Raw genomic sequence first — 15,091 nt, forward strand, 5'->3', positions numbered from 1 at the left:
TGAAATCATTGTCATGTTCAAGAAACCAATTTGAAATGATTCGAGCTTTGTGACATGGTGCATTATCCTGCTGGAAGTAGCCATCAGAGGATGGGTACATGGTGGCCATAAAGGGATGGACATGGTCAGAAACAATGCTCAGGTAGGCCATGGCATTTAAACGATGCCCAATTGGCACTAAGGGGCCTAAAGTGTGCCAAGAAAACATCCCCCACACCATTACACCACCACCACCAGCCTGCACAGTGGTAACAAGGCATGATGGATCCATGTTCTCAATCTGTTTATGCCAAATTCTGACTCTACCATCTGAATGTCTCAACAGAAATCGAGACTCATCAGACCAGGCAACATTTTTCCAGTCTTCAACTGTCCAATTTTGGTGAGCTCTTGCAAATTGTAGCCTCTTTTTCCTATTTGCAGTGGAGATGAGTGGTACCCGGTGGGGGTCTTCTGCTGTTGTAGCCCATCCGCCTCAAGGTTGTGCGTGTTGTGGCTTCACAAATGCTTTGCTGCATACCTCGGTTGTAACGAGTGGTTATTTCAGTCAAAGTTGCTCTTCTATCAGCTTGAATCAGTCGGCCCATTCTCCTCTGACCTCTAGCATCAACAAGGCATTTTCGCCCACAGGACTGCCGCATACTGGATGTTTTTCCCTTTTCACACCATTCTTTGTAAACCCTAGAAATGGTTGTGCGTGAAAATCCCAGTAACTGAGCAGATTGTGAAATACTCAGTCCGGCCGGTCTGGCACCATCAACCATGCCACGCTCAAAATTGCTTAAATCACCTTTCTTTCCCATTCTGACATTCAGTTTGGAGTTCAGGAGATTGTCTTGACCAGGACCACACCCCTAAATGCATTGAAGCAACTGCCATGTGATTGGTTGATTAGATAATTGCATTAATGAGAAATTGAACAGGTGTTCCTAATAATCCTTTAGGTGAGTGTATATACAGTATATACCATGATGATCCAAAACATTATGACCACTTACAGGTGAAGCAAATAACATTGATCATCTCCTAGCAAGGCCACATGTCAAGCTCTGTGTAGATTAGATGGTAAGTGAACAATCAGTTCTCGTAGTCAGCATGTTGAAATGAGAAATGGGCAGGAGTAAAGACCTGAGTGACTTTGACCAGGGCCAAATCGTTATGGTCAGAGTATCTTTGAAATGATAAGGCTTGTGGGGTGCTCCTGGTCAGCAGAGGTGAGTACCTACAATGGTCCGAGAGGGAGAAACCACAAACCGATGACAGGGTGTTGTTGAGCGCCCAAGGCTAAATGTGCAAGGGCAACAAAGGCTATCCCGTCTGATCTGAACCGACAGAAGGTCTGCTGTGGCAAAAGTCACAGAAAATGATGGTTACAGGAGGAATGTGTCACAACACAGAGTGCATCACACCCTGCTGCGTATGGGGCTGCAAAGACACAGACTTTTCAGAGTTCCCATGATGACCCATGTCCACCGTCGAAAGTACCTACATTGGAACTGGACCTTGGAGCAATGGAAGGAGGTCGTCTGGTCCGATGAGTCCCGTTTTCTTTTACATCACGTGGACGGGCGTGCATGTGTGTGTGTGCCATTTACCTGGGGAAGTGATGGCACCAGGATGCACTGTGGGAAGACGACATGCCAGTGGAGGAAATGTGCTGCTCTGGGCAATGTTCTTCTGGGAAACCCTGTGTCCGGCCATTCATGTGGACATAAATTTGACACGTGCCACCTACCTAAACATTGTTGCAGACCAGGTATACCCCTTCATAGCAATGGGATTCCCTGATGGCAGTGGCCCCTTTCAGCAGGATAATGCGCCCTGTCACACTGCACACATTGTTCAGGAATGGTTTGAGGAACATGATAAAGAGTTCAAGGTGTTGCCCTGGCATCCAAATTCCCCAGATCTCAATCCGATTGAGCATCTGTGGGATATGCTGGACCATCAAGTCCAAACCACGGCGGCTGCACCTCGCAACTTACCGGACTTGAAGAATCTAATGCTAATGTCTTGGTTTCAGATACCACTGGAAATGTTCAGGGGTCTTGTAGAGTACATATATATATTATTCTTCAACTGATATTCCACAAATGTCATTTTAGGGGAAATATTGTTACAGTGCTTGAAAGGCACAGTGACCATATTTATAATGGAATTCTCACTACTGCTCAGTATATACTGTAAACTACCTACTAGGGGTTGCACGACTACTGATTTTTAATAGTCGACTAGTCAAGTCCATTACTTAAGTAAAATCCGACTATGACGTCATTCCACCCCTAAACCACATCATGCCCATAAGCACCTTTTTATAAGAATTGTGCCAAAACAGGTAGGCATAGTTCGAGTTATAACTTAGCTAAAAATGAATATAAGTGTCTGTATAGATTTATCTTAGCCTGGAGTATCTGAAGCTTCAGGCGGTTCCCTGTCCTCTTGCAGGCGCTTGTTCAAATGATTTCGGGTGGCCATGGTATCTAGCGTGCACATGACAATGTGGGTGCATTCTGTCATGTTAGTGGACTCCAAATTGAAGAGCTTTTCTAACTGTCGCCAAAGCATGTTCTTGAAAGATGAACAGCGTCCAGGTCAGTATAACACTATATTTTGGTTATATTTGAGGCCAATTTGCATATATTGCAGGTTACCTTAGCATTTGAGTCATTTTTATCAGAATAGCATATTGAATGCTCTGAAAATTTTCAGTGCTGAAGCAATGCTATGCACATGTGCAATACAGATACGGTGAATGCGTATACATTGTCAGCGACTTGCAGCCACAAAGCAACAGGAGACCATTCATTTTCAATGAGAGCTGGCGACTTACAGTGACACAAGCAACAGGATGTGGATGTGTCAAGAGATGTGACAAAGTTGAGTACAATTTTACATGTAGAATGATATTGTGCAGGGACAACCAGTAGGAGTGAAAAGTCAAGTGCAGAAATGATGGAGAAGTTAATGTTGTTATCTGTTTAACTGTTCTGTTTCATTTTTCTGTAAATATATATATAAAAAAAATTATGTCATAAATTGTCTGCATTATGAGTGAGTTTGATTTATAAATTAATAGATCGTTCATCTTGTTAATGATATGATGCATTGAGCACCGCTGCAGACTACATAAAAACCCTCTCTGATTTCAAATTTTCTAAAGCTAAGGCCATCAACCAATAATGTTAGAACAACAGTAGTAGGAACAGCCACTAGTAACATAGAATACAGATATTAGCGACATCCAGCAATAAAGTCACTGACAATGTGAACAGGACTTCAGATTGTTGTTAATACAACCACTGCATTTCCTACTGATGCTTTTTATAAACCACAGTGTAAGTGACAAGTTCAAGCTGACAGTATTGACTAGTCTGCCCTGCTGTAAATACCAGCATTGTTGGTCACCATCTTATGTTGTGTTTTGGTTGCTGGTTCCCCAGCAAGGGATGCTGGTGTCCCCACCAAGCTTTGAAACTAGCTTAATCAGCTTTATCAGAAATACCATGCTGGTCAACCTGCTTCACTAACTAGGTTTTGCAGGTGAAAACCATGGCTATGCTGGTCAATGCATAAAAAAGCATTGACCTGCATGGGAATTGCATGCAGGTTAAGCTTGTCTTTTCAGCAAGGTGTGCAAACCCTACTACTTACTTTTTTGTGTGCAAAACAGTAAGCCAGAAAGAAGGAATGAAAGAAGGAATGAAACAATAATATTTCAAACTGTAGTATGTAGTATGCTACATTGTTGTCGTATGACTTATTGAGTTGCTTTTTAATTTAGCAAGTGGTGTCCAGTTGTCATCTTGGACATACAAATGCATTTATTTTTATTTTGCTTTTTAAAACAATTTTGTTATCCATTTTCAGATTTCTTTCATATCAAATAAAGACCGTAAAGAAAGAATTGCTGAAAATTGCAGATGGTTTTATTTACAATTCATTCATAATTTTGGAAATTGAGTGCAATGCATTGTGTCATTCAGAATTGCATGCCTTGTGTGCTGTTGTATACTGCACATTTTGGCAAAAGTAGTAGGCCATCAGGGTCTTCCAGGCACACAATCAAAAGTATACTTTGAAAATCTCTCGTTCAACTTTATGCAACTGTATGGCGTTCACGATAAAACAAAAGCATACTTTGGGCTTTAACTTGAACGTGGAAGGACATGCTTCAAGTGCTGCTTAAGTGAAATGCTGTCCAATGTGAAGTGCTGAAATGTGACGTTGTAGTGTTGTTGTCTTTGTAACTTCATTATATTTACACGTAATTGTATAAATACTTATAATTTACCATGCTGGGAAATATATACATTTTTGTTTTTTTTAATATTCAACCTAATTAAACATATTAAATATGGTTCCATCACTGGTCCGTTCATCAGTATGCCTCTTGTCCGGATTTTCAGAGGTGAAACGGTCAAACCCTGTTGGACGGCACTTCCCCACATTGAAGGCATTGTGACCCTTACTGAAGTCTAAAAAGGCCCAGGGGGGACCACTCTCCCCAACCCTACGAACAGTGCCATCCTGTTTAAGTGCTCAGAATTCTCCAATATTTGAGTGAAGAAAAGTTGGCAAACCTTCCTGCCAATGACAAGCATATATTGAATATGAGGTTCACCATGATCCTGTATTGTGGAATACAAAACATGGAGGTGGAAGCTACGCAAGCGGAGGTCTGCTCTGTGCCACTCCAAAGAGATTAGTCTACTCTGGCAATAAAACAATGTTTTGGGATGTGGGCGAGAAAGCCTTTGCGTGTAAAAAAGATACTTATTTTCTTCACTCCCTTTATATTTAATACGTATTTTTCTGCAACAATCATCCCACACATAAATAGAGTAGGATACTTTATTCATCTGTAATTAATTTATGTATTATTTCATTTACCACTTTTCATTTTCACATCTATTTTATGCATTCATTATTATTTTGTAAATGAATGATATTAAAGTATCATTGTATACTGCATTAAACTTAAGCACCCTAAAATTCCTGCAAGTGTCTTCATTTCATTCAGACTTATGTCTTCATAAGTCTGTCTCCCTACGATGTTTTTTGCGCTCTACATTACTCCAGAGCAATCTACGACCGTTTTCAAGTACTACTTAAGTTACAATGGCTTTGTTTAACGGGTGCAAAACTAAGATGAATCATAAGATGGATTCCAAGATCTAATTAGGCTTATGATGCTTTTGGGGTAAGAGGCCCAGAGCAAGCCCATTTTAGTTTAGCTTTTTGCGCTATTGCATCTTTACAGAGAATTTTGAGGTGACAAATAGCTGCCTAAACTTGGCAGACACCTTCACATACATTAGTCTATCTATAATGCATGTTACTATATATCTTATTATTTAGCTGCATCTCAATTTGCATATTTCTGCACTGTTCTACTTTATTTAGTGTTAGTGTGCTCACACTGGAACATTCAACAAGAAGAAGAGTACTATGAGTACCCGAATGATGTATTTTTTAACCGAATTAACAGAGTGTGGAACGTTGAACACTTCATGCACTCAGTGGTCACGGCTTAATGGTAGGGGCGGAGATATCTGTCCGTGATGCTGGCCTGAAAAAACAGCACTTTGTAAATGTAAGTTGAATACTTTACCGCTGTGTGAATATGTACATTGTTCGAGATATAAGTGTTGGACTGAGGTTGGCTAACATGCTAAAGCTAACAAGCTTCAAAAGGAGTAACATCTATATAAATCTGAGCTTTACATGAGGTAGGAATTTTAGAGCATTATGAGTATGCCACATCGTTAGTAAGCCTACACTAAGTGGTCTTTGTGATGTCTAACTGAAAGAAAAGAAGTTCTATAGGAAGAGCAAGTTGCAAAAGTATGTGCAGTGTTAAATTGTGCATAATAAGACCAGAAACATGCATTAAGAAAGTAAACGGTCCATTTTTATTTGTTTACTTTAAACTTTCTTTTTGAAATGTGAGAGCACAGGAAAACTTATTTTACTTCTAAAACGTATTCAGTTGTGGGACTCTTTAAACACACCAAATCAAATGCTTTCTCAAGCACTGACACTAGCACACAGGGAGTGATGGAGAGAGGGCTTTGATGCGGTGTGTGTGTGTGTGTGTGTTTGAGGTCGAGCAGAGAGCAAGGTAACAAAACACCGCTGTAGACAGCACTTAAACACTCAGCGACAGACACTCTCTCAGCTCCTGTTTCCAGTCACCTGTGTGGATGTGTGCACTCAAAAGAGCTCTGCAAGTTACTACAGGACCCCCAACAGAGATGGCACAGGGGCTACACAAGGAGAAAAGAGAGAAACAGTCAATGAGTTAGTGAGCGAGCGAAAGAGAGACCAGTCGTCACTAATAATGTTCTCACTGGTTTCTCGCAACTATGGTGAATCTGACCTAAGATGCATGTTTTTTAGTGTGTCATCATTATTACCTTGAATGTTATTACATCTGATTGGATGCACCACATTCAAAGCCACTGTACAGTAGCTGATATTTGCACCCCTGACATCACTCATAAATTGAATACTTAAAGGAATAGTTAACCTAAAAATGAAAATTCTGGCATCATTTACTTCTTCTCATGTTGTTTCAAACAACTTTATTTATTTTATGATACAACAAAACATACATTGACAAAAAATGTCTTGGTTACTGTCATAACCTCTGTTCCCTGATGGAGGGAACGAGACGTTGTGTCGACTTAATGACACTAGGGTTCTCTCTTGAGAGCCCTGGTTACCTCTTATCTTTGAGAAAAGGCCAATGAGAATTGGCGAACAGAAATTGCATGTACCTCCCCCGGACATACAGGTATAAAAGGAGGGAAGTGTGCATCTGTTCAGAGCTGAGGAGCCTCGAGTAAGTTCCCGGCCATTTCAGCGGCTAGTACAGTGTTGTGGCAAGAAAGACAACATCTCATTCTCTCCATCAAGGAACGGAGGTTACGACAGTAACCAAGACATTCCCCTTCTGTCACTAACTCGATGTTGTGCCGATTTAGTGACACTAGGGGTCCCTATCTAAAAACGGCACAACACTGAACCGTGTTACATGGACTGCTGATGCAGGTGCAAGCAAAATAGCTGGTGCATCAGACTGCACGTAACCTTCCCCAATGCCCCTGAGTGGGGAAAGAGATGTTCCACTAGCATGGAAGCTGGGGCCATCTAACACTATAACATGCATCAGGGAAGTTGTTCTTGTCCTATCCTATTCTTTCAGGGGGAAAAGACCCTGCGGGGACCACATCCTGCCCAGCAGGGGAGGTTAACATGTGGAAAATATGTCACATGGGCTTACCAGCCACATATGGAAGTGGTGCGATGTTAGGTCCTGCCTCGACGGGGAGGAGCTCTACAAACAGAGGGGCCGGAGGGCAGAGGGAACTTTGCCCAAGGGGAGACACAGGTCTGCTGGCAGGGGGGAGAAAATACATCACAGGGGGTTTCCGGAGCAATAAGTACCAGTGGAGCACCTGTTCCAGTACAGGCAATCTGTGCCTGCAGTGGGTCTGGCTGTGAACTGAATTCGGAGCCAGAAGGCTAGGTAGGAAGGACAGCCAGGGTCCATGACTTGTGAACTTGATTCTGGAGTAGAGCGCACATCTTCGCCTCAGGAGAGGGGAAATGCGATATGCGCAAGCTATACACATGGCCACCTGTTCCATATTACTTTTGAGATTGTAAAATCTTGCGAAGGTATTGGGTGTTGCCCAGCCCGCCGCTCTGCAGATGTCTACTAGAGAGGTGCCACTGGCCAGTGCCCACGAGGATGCCACACTCCTCGCAGAGTGTGCTCGAACCCTCAAGGGGGCGGGCACGGCCTGGGTCTAGTAGGCCAACGCAATGGCGTCCACGATCCAGTGGGCAAGCCTCTGTTTGGAGACAGCATTCCTTTCCGTGGTCCACCAAAGCAGACAAAGAGCTTGGTGGTCTTGGTACCAGCTCCGGAGCGAACGTCTGACTGCCTGGGTCGCCCATCTCAGGAGTGCTTAGGGGCTTTCCTGGTCCTGGAATGGATCCTGGAGACTGGGGGGTGTGCCGCCTGCGAGGTGCTCGATGCTGGGGCTGAGAGCTGGGCCCGGGTTGAGGGGGAGCTGCCTGTTGTTTAGGTGGATAGACAGGGCGCGGGGTGCGCTGGTTTGGCGACGCCGCAGCATAATTTCAGAAATCGCCTCTGTCTGCATTTTCACCGCTGAAAACTGCTGGGCAAAGTCGTCGATGGTGTCGCCAAAGAGGCCAAGCTGGGAGACCTTGTCAATGTCGCGCATCTCGACCATGTTCAGCCAGAGGTGGCGCTCCTGGACCACGAGGGTGTCCATCGCCTGCCCGAGTGCCTGCTCTGTGACCTTCATGGCTCTGAGAGCGAGGTCGGTGGCAGAGCGCAGTTCCTGCAGCACGTCAGGACTACCCAGGTGCAGATCTTTAAGTGCCTTGGCTTGGTGGACCTGCAGGAGAGCCATGTGGCGCTGTCGGGACACAGGTGGATCGCAACCGCTCTGTACACCTGAGGGACCTCTGTGTACCCGTGGGCCACCCCGCCGTCCAGGGTAGTGAAAGTGAACGAGCGGAGGGGTCGGTTCCAGGCAGTAAAAGGTGCCCTCCACGACAGCATCAGCTCATGAGGCACTTCCGGGAAGAATGGTACCGGGGGAGGTTGTGTCTGGGAGCGGCACCCTGAGCCGAGGTACCAGTCGTCAACCCGTTCATAGCAGCCGGGTCGCCCTCAATCCCGTGGGAAGAAGGAGCGATGCGGGGGGAAGCTGAAGTGGCATTCACCTTCAGGAAGGAGAGCCGCGACCGTAACGGTCATGTTCTCGCATTGAGTGCATGAACCATCCACAAACGCCGCCTCAGTGTGATCGCTGCACAGGCACATGAGGCAGCGTCTGTGGCCGTCAGCTTGGAGAGATATCGACCGCATCCAGGAACTACACGGAGGCGGAAGGGCATCTGGAAAAAGACGTGTCCTGAAAAGGACGTTCAATGCCTGTCTGTGTATTGCTCTTTTCTGAGTGAAACACCAAATCTTTTAGAGAAACATACTTATTTAGGAGGGGAAAACAGTGAAAGTGCCCAGGGGCGTGGATTGCACTGCTTTCTTGATAGGACAAGAACACCTTCCCTGATGCATGTTATAGCATTAGATGGCCCCAGCTTCCATGCTAGTTACATCTCTTTCCCCACTCAGGGGCATTGGGGAAGGTTACGTGCAGTCTGATGCACCTGCTATTTTGCTTGCACCTGCATCAGCAGTCCATGTAACACGGTTCAGTGTTGTGCCGTTTTTAGATAGGGACCCCTAGTGTCACTAAATCGGCACAACATCGAGTTAGAGAGAGAACACCAGTTGGAAGTGCGCCGTAGGATCCAACAGCAGTGCTTCTTGCCAGTAGAGGTGAGTGGAACAGTGGTGAACTCATCTTGCTGTTGCACAACCGCACAGCTCAGAAGAAAAAAATCTGACTGACAGACAAACACCCGCTTCCCTTTATACCCGTATGTCCGGGGATGGGAGATGCAAATTCTGTCTGCCAATTTCTCATTGGCCTTTTCTCAAGTTCAGAGGTACGCGAGGCTCCCAAGGAAGACACGTTGTGTCACTTCATTCGACAGTGAGTGACAGAAGCGGAACTGACAAGCATCAGGGTACTTAACTCTCCATATATCTTTAAGAGAATTTAACTTGCAGAACTCCTGTATAGTGTTATTGAAAGAATGACTGGTATAACTAGAAGGGCAGCTATCCAGCCATTCATCAGGTGTCATGATAAAATCACCTCCAATTAATTCAAAATGTGTATGAAATTTCATTTTAAGAAGTATGACAACATCTGTTATATTAGAAAATAAAAGCTTGTATTGCCTACTAATGTTATAACCATAAACATTAACCAAAATAAGAAAAAATACCTTCAATATTAACCACACCAGCAAGCCAATGACCATTAACATCACACTGAAAAGTCAAAACATTTTGAGGGCAATAAGGCATATGGCGACACCTGCTGAATGACTGAAACCTTGATTAAACAAGATTGTATCTCCCCATTGCATTTTCCAAAAAGAAGTATCCTCTTCAGTAGAATGAGTCTCTTGCCGAAAAACTAAATGTGACTTCTGCCCCTATCAAAACATAAATATACCTTTACATTTTACTTTGTCATTCAGTCCCCTTGCGCTTAATTAACAAAAAGATTAACAAGACTTTACAGAGAACATATGTCCACGGGAACTCACAGTATATAAACAGACAACATAGACTGTCACAAAACAATTGAAAATGCAATGCTTACAAAAAAAAGTCCCTCAGAAACCAACACAATTCCCATTTTTTTAACTTTTCATAATTAGGCCAATATTTGCTTCCAATCTATGAAACCAAAATTATAACGAAAGTACACTTTTTCCCCATCAGCTCTCGCTTGTTTAATGCGTGGCCAAAGCGCTTCTTTTTCCCGAGGGGGGTTGCACTTGAGTTGTTTTGATTATTGGGGGGGGGGTATCTCTCATGAATATCTGCATCCTTGCACACGGTTGAACCCTTTGACAATGCCCAAATTTGATCTCTATAGGTTCGCTTTGAAAATTGAATGATGATCTGCTGCATTCGGTTTCCTTCTTTTCTGCCAATTCGATGAACCGTGTCAACTACCTCTTCCATCTCCCATGGCACTCCTGAAACTTGAAAAGCAAAGAGATCACCTCTGCTCTATTGTTCTCATTCTGTTTCTCTGGCGATCCTTTGATGCGTAAATTCCAGTGCCATTTGTAGTGATCTAATTCTCCTACCCTTGGCCTCAGCATTATGTTTTATTCTGCTACCTTCTGCTTGTGAGCTTTAAGCACTTCCTTAACCTCTCAGATAATGCAACAGTTCTCTTTGATTTTTTTCTTCCAGGTTTTTTTTCCTGCTTGTTAAATCTCCTATCGAGGGACTAAATAGCCTCCAAAATATCTGCATTAGAATCCTCTCCCACCTGGTCAGGGTGCGGTTTTGTCATAATATGTACTTTGCTGGGAGTAACAGGTAGATTCTCAGGACAGCTTTCTTCCAAGATGCGCTTGTAAGCCGCAGCAGATACCTCCATCACTTCTGTATCATCGCGTTCATTTCTGCCACTGGACACAAACTCATCTTCGGGATTTCTTGCTCTACCCGCCATCTTTAGAATAATGAATGAAGGTTATGTTGCAAATCAAATTGGGAACACTCTAAACTTGATAATAAACTTTGGGACATTGCTAGCTCCTAAACTTTGCTGCTACCTATTATGCCATCTTTGCCTGCCACAGATACTTGCGTTCTGTCAAGAATGAGTCCTGTGTGGCTGGCTCTTATTATGTGGCTGGCTACACTCCTTGTAAGGTTTGATGAGGCACACAAAGCTATTTGTTGGTTTCAGAAGACTTGAAATATAGTGTTTGAGCTTTTGCAGACTTTTTTGACTGGGTTGGCCCATGTGGGGAACAGACTCATTCAAGGGTGGCATGAAACGTAACAACATTCCTGATATCAATAATAATAAGATAAAGATGTGTACATTTAAAAAAAAATACTTACGATGCACACATCGATGTTATACACACCCTGTGACAGGGCGGAGTGTGGGCCCGGATCGTGATTTTACACACCCGGTCCCTTATCAAGCTAATCAAGCCTCCGAGAGGGATAAAGGCCGACTGCGGACAGTGGTGCGACAGAGAGAGCACGTTTACGGGCAGCTGTCCGTCCTATGTGTGTGTTTGTGTCTTTTGGTTTATGTCTTTATTAAACTATTAATTATATTTTCAAGCTGGTTCTCGCCTCCTCCTGTCACACACCCCAAAACATCATGTGGGAAAGCAGTCAGCCATTTCATATCTGAATGAATGAATGGTCTGAAAATAGCCTATAAAATCAGATGTGGATATCTTTATTATTAGATTAATTAATTAATTAAAAAAAAAAAAAATTTTACAAGGTAAAATAAATGAACTCACAGCACGAGCATCAAATTATACAATATTTAGAGCAGGCAGGTCAAGCATGGTCAAGCATGGTCAAGCATGGTCAAGAAACCAACCTTAGGCAAGACAGATGGGAATCATGGCATCTGATAATTGCATTAACAGAAAAATAAAAAGTTTTTACATGTGTACAATTGTTGTCTATTTGTGGGAAAATGTGGAAAACAAAAGTGGGGTTGAGGGAATGGGAGCAGTCGGGAAGAAAATCACTAAGGGCAGAGAATGGGTAAACATGGATGTAAGGGTGCTTTCACACTAGCACTTTTGGTGTGAACATGAGTTTGAATTACATAAAATTTCGGTTTGTTTGGATTGTGTGAAAGCTGTTTTCAGAACTTGGTTGTGCACCCGCGAACCACACCCGAGTCCACTCTGGTCTAGGTACGGTTCATGTGAACTCCAGAATGGTTTGCTGCTAATATAAATGCAATCATACCTAATTACAGAAGAGAACCCTTATTTATAATGTGTAAGTCGTGTCTTTCGCAATTATTATGGTTTAATGAATTTCTCAAACCAGCTTGTGTCCAAATAAATCACCTTCAGAGAGCTGCTCACATTATTCACTCTTGCAACGCATTCACTGACTCGCGGCAGACAAGTACTAATATTTTTCACATCATTGCACATTCAATGCATCCGTGGAAGACAAATACAATTGTCATTTTGTGCAAGTAAAGTTTTGGTGGTAAATCCAAAGAGATGAATACTTCAATGACACAGTGAAGCAGATGTCTTCTTGAATTGTTGCCTAATTACAGTAGTAAACAGCTGTCGCTTGTACGCATGTTGGACCAACGTAATTGGACCGTAATCAAGACTTGTTTAAAGGAGGACACTCGGTATACTACAGCCTTCAAAGGACGCGTCCTACCTAGCACGCAACCTTTGAAATTAGACACAGCCACCATTGTTGTGTGTCACATTAAGTGGGATGCTAAAGACCATTTAAAATCTGATTTGAGCAGCCAGAGCGTCCGGACTGAGACGCATTTCAATCACATTTGAAACCACCTCCCAATGTGGTTTGAATCAGATTTGGAAAAATCTGATTTAATGTAGTTTTCTCCAGACCATCAAAAACTCATCTGGATACAATCTGGATATGCCAAAAAAAATATTTTTAGTGGCAGTCTGAAAAAGGCCCAGTGGAATGAAATGATCCCTCACCTTATTTCTTCAATCCCTCTTCATGGATGCACTTCAGTGTCGCTGTTTTGAGGATCATGTGACATGTAGCACAATCTACAGTTCATATTCACCTGCACCTGCACCAATTTAAACCAATGAGGTATAGCAGCCTGGTTGAATAAAACATATTTGCTGTCTTTCACTGATGTTTGTTATTGTCTTCCTTTTATTCCTTTCATATATTTTGACTCCACACTGTAAGAGCTAAAAGAGTATGGGAATTTCTCAAGTGGAAATTGATTTAAACAAACCAATAAGACAACATAATTGGCTATTTTACAACAAAACCACACATTTAACCTCACATATAAGCATAAACAACATAAAACTGACCATAAACTAAAGTAACTGACATAAAGCCAAAGATTTACAAAATATAAACACATAAAATAAACATTACTGACCTTGTGCCCTTATCAACCAGGTACTAGATAAAACATTTTTTTTAATTAAATGGGCAAATTTCAAATTTAAATCTCCTTTATCTACACTGTGACTCATTAACTGTTATGTATAGCATCCTGATTGCTCTCTTCTCTTCCATTCACTCTCCTGTTCTTCAGAGGCACATCAAGATAAAAGTCCCAATAGGTGAAATAACTAAAATAAAAGTTGAAATAATAACAGTAAAATCATAAACACACATATCGTCTAGGTTACGTGTGTAACCTCTGTTCCCTGATGGAGGGAACGAGACGTTGTGTCAGAGAAGTGACACTAGGTGTCTCTCTTGAGCGCCGAATATGCCTCTGATCTATGAAATAAGGCCAATGAGAAGTTGGCAGACAGTGTTTGCATACCCCGCCCCCGGACATACGGATATAAAGGCGAGGAAATACTATGAGTTCATTCAGGATTTTTCTGAGGAGCCGGAAATGGTCCGGCCACTACAGTCTCGTTCTCTCCATCAGGGAATGGAGGTTACATATGTAAACTAGACGTTCCCGGTCTGTCGCTCTCTTGACGTTATGTTGGAGAAGTGACACTAGGGGTCCAATTTAAATCATGCCATGCACTGAGCCTTGTACATGTTCTGCTGACACAGGAGCGGGCAGGTATTTCACGTGCGCAGGTGACCAACTGTATCAGACTGCACGTACCCTTCCCCAATGCCCCCAAAAAGTTGTCGGAATCATTCTGGTTACCCTAGACAGAGGAACAAGGTGACGCTTGCTAACCTGGGAACGGGCCGAGCCTGGCTGGGCCTCTTTTCTCTCTATGTTTCTCCGCATAGAGCAGTAAACGGCCGGGGCCCTTACATGCATCAAGGGAAGGGGGTCTTACCCAGTTTCCTATTGTTTCAGGGGGAGAAGACCCTGTGGAGACCACACCTGCCCAGAAGTGGAGGTAAGAGTGGTGAATACATCACATGGGTTTTTAGGCGACAGGGGGAAAGTGGCGCAGTGGTAGATCCAGCCTCAAATAGGGGGGTGTTGCTACGACATGGCGACAGGAGGGCAGCTGGGACTGCCTAAGGGAGATGCGGGTCCACTTTTGTAAGGGGACCATACTGCGGATAATACACACAGGGGGAGTCCGCATAGGAGTCCTTGACCTGTGGAGCACCTATTCCAGTACAGGGTAGATTAAGTACCCTTAGTGGACTGGGTCGGCGAGTTCCTCCGCTGAACTGCAGACCCAAAAGGGGCTAGGGAGGAATCATCCAGGGATCCTAATGAGTGGGATCTCCTGGGAGAGAAAGAGCGCAGTTTTACCTCTGCCGAGGGAAAGGGCGCTGGGAGCAAGCGATCCACCAGGCCAGTTCGTCAGCGTGTCACAGAGTTCTATCAGCTCGGACCTGAGAAGACACGGGACGATACTGAGATTGTCGGACCCGCCGGGGGCAGTGTTCGGGCTCTTTGAGCGTCTTGGCCTGGTCGACTTGACGAGAATATGCAAATTCCAC

Source organism: Xyrauchen texanus, chromosome 27 (genome assembly GCF_025860055.1).
Source record: "Xyrauchen texanus isolate HMW12.3.18 chromosome 27, RBS_HiC_50CHRs, whole genome shotgun sequence".
NCBI lineage: Eukaryota > Metazoa > Chordata > Actinopteri > Cypriniformes > Catostomidae > Xyrauchen > Xyrauchen texanus.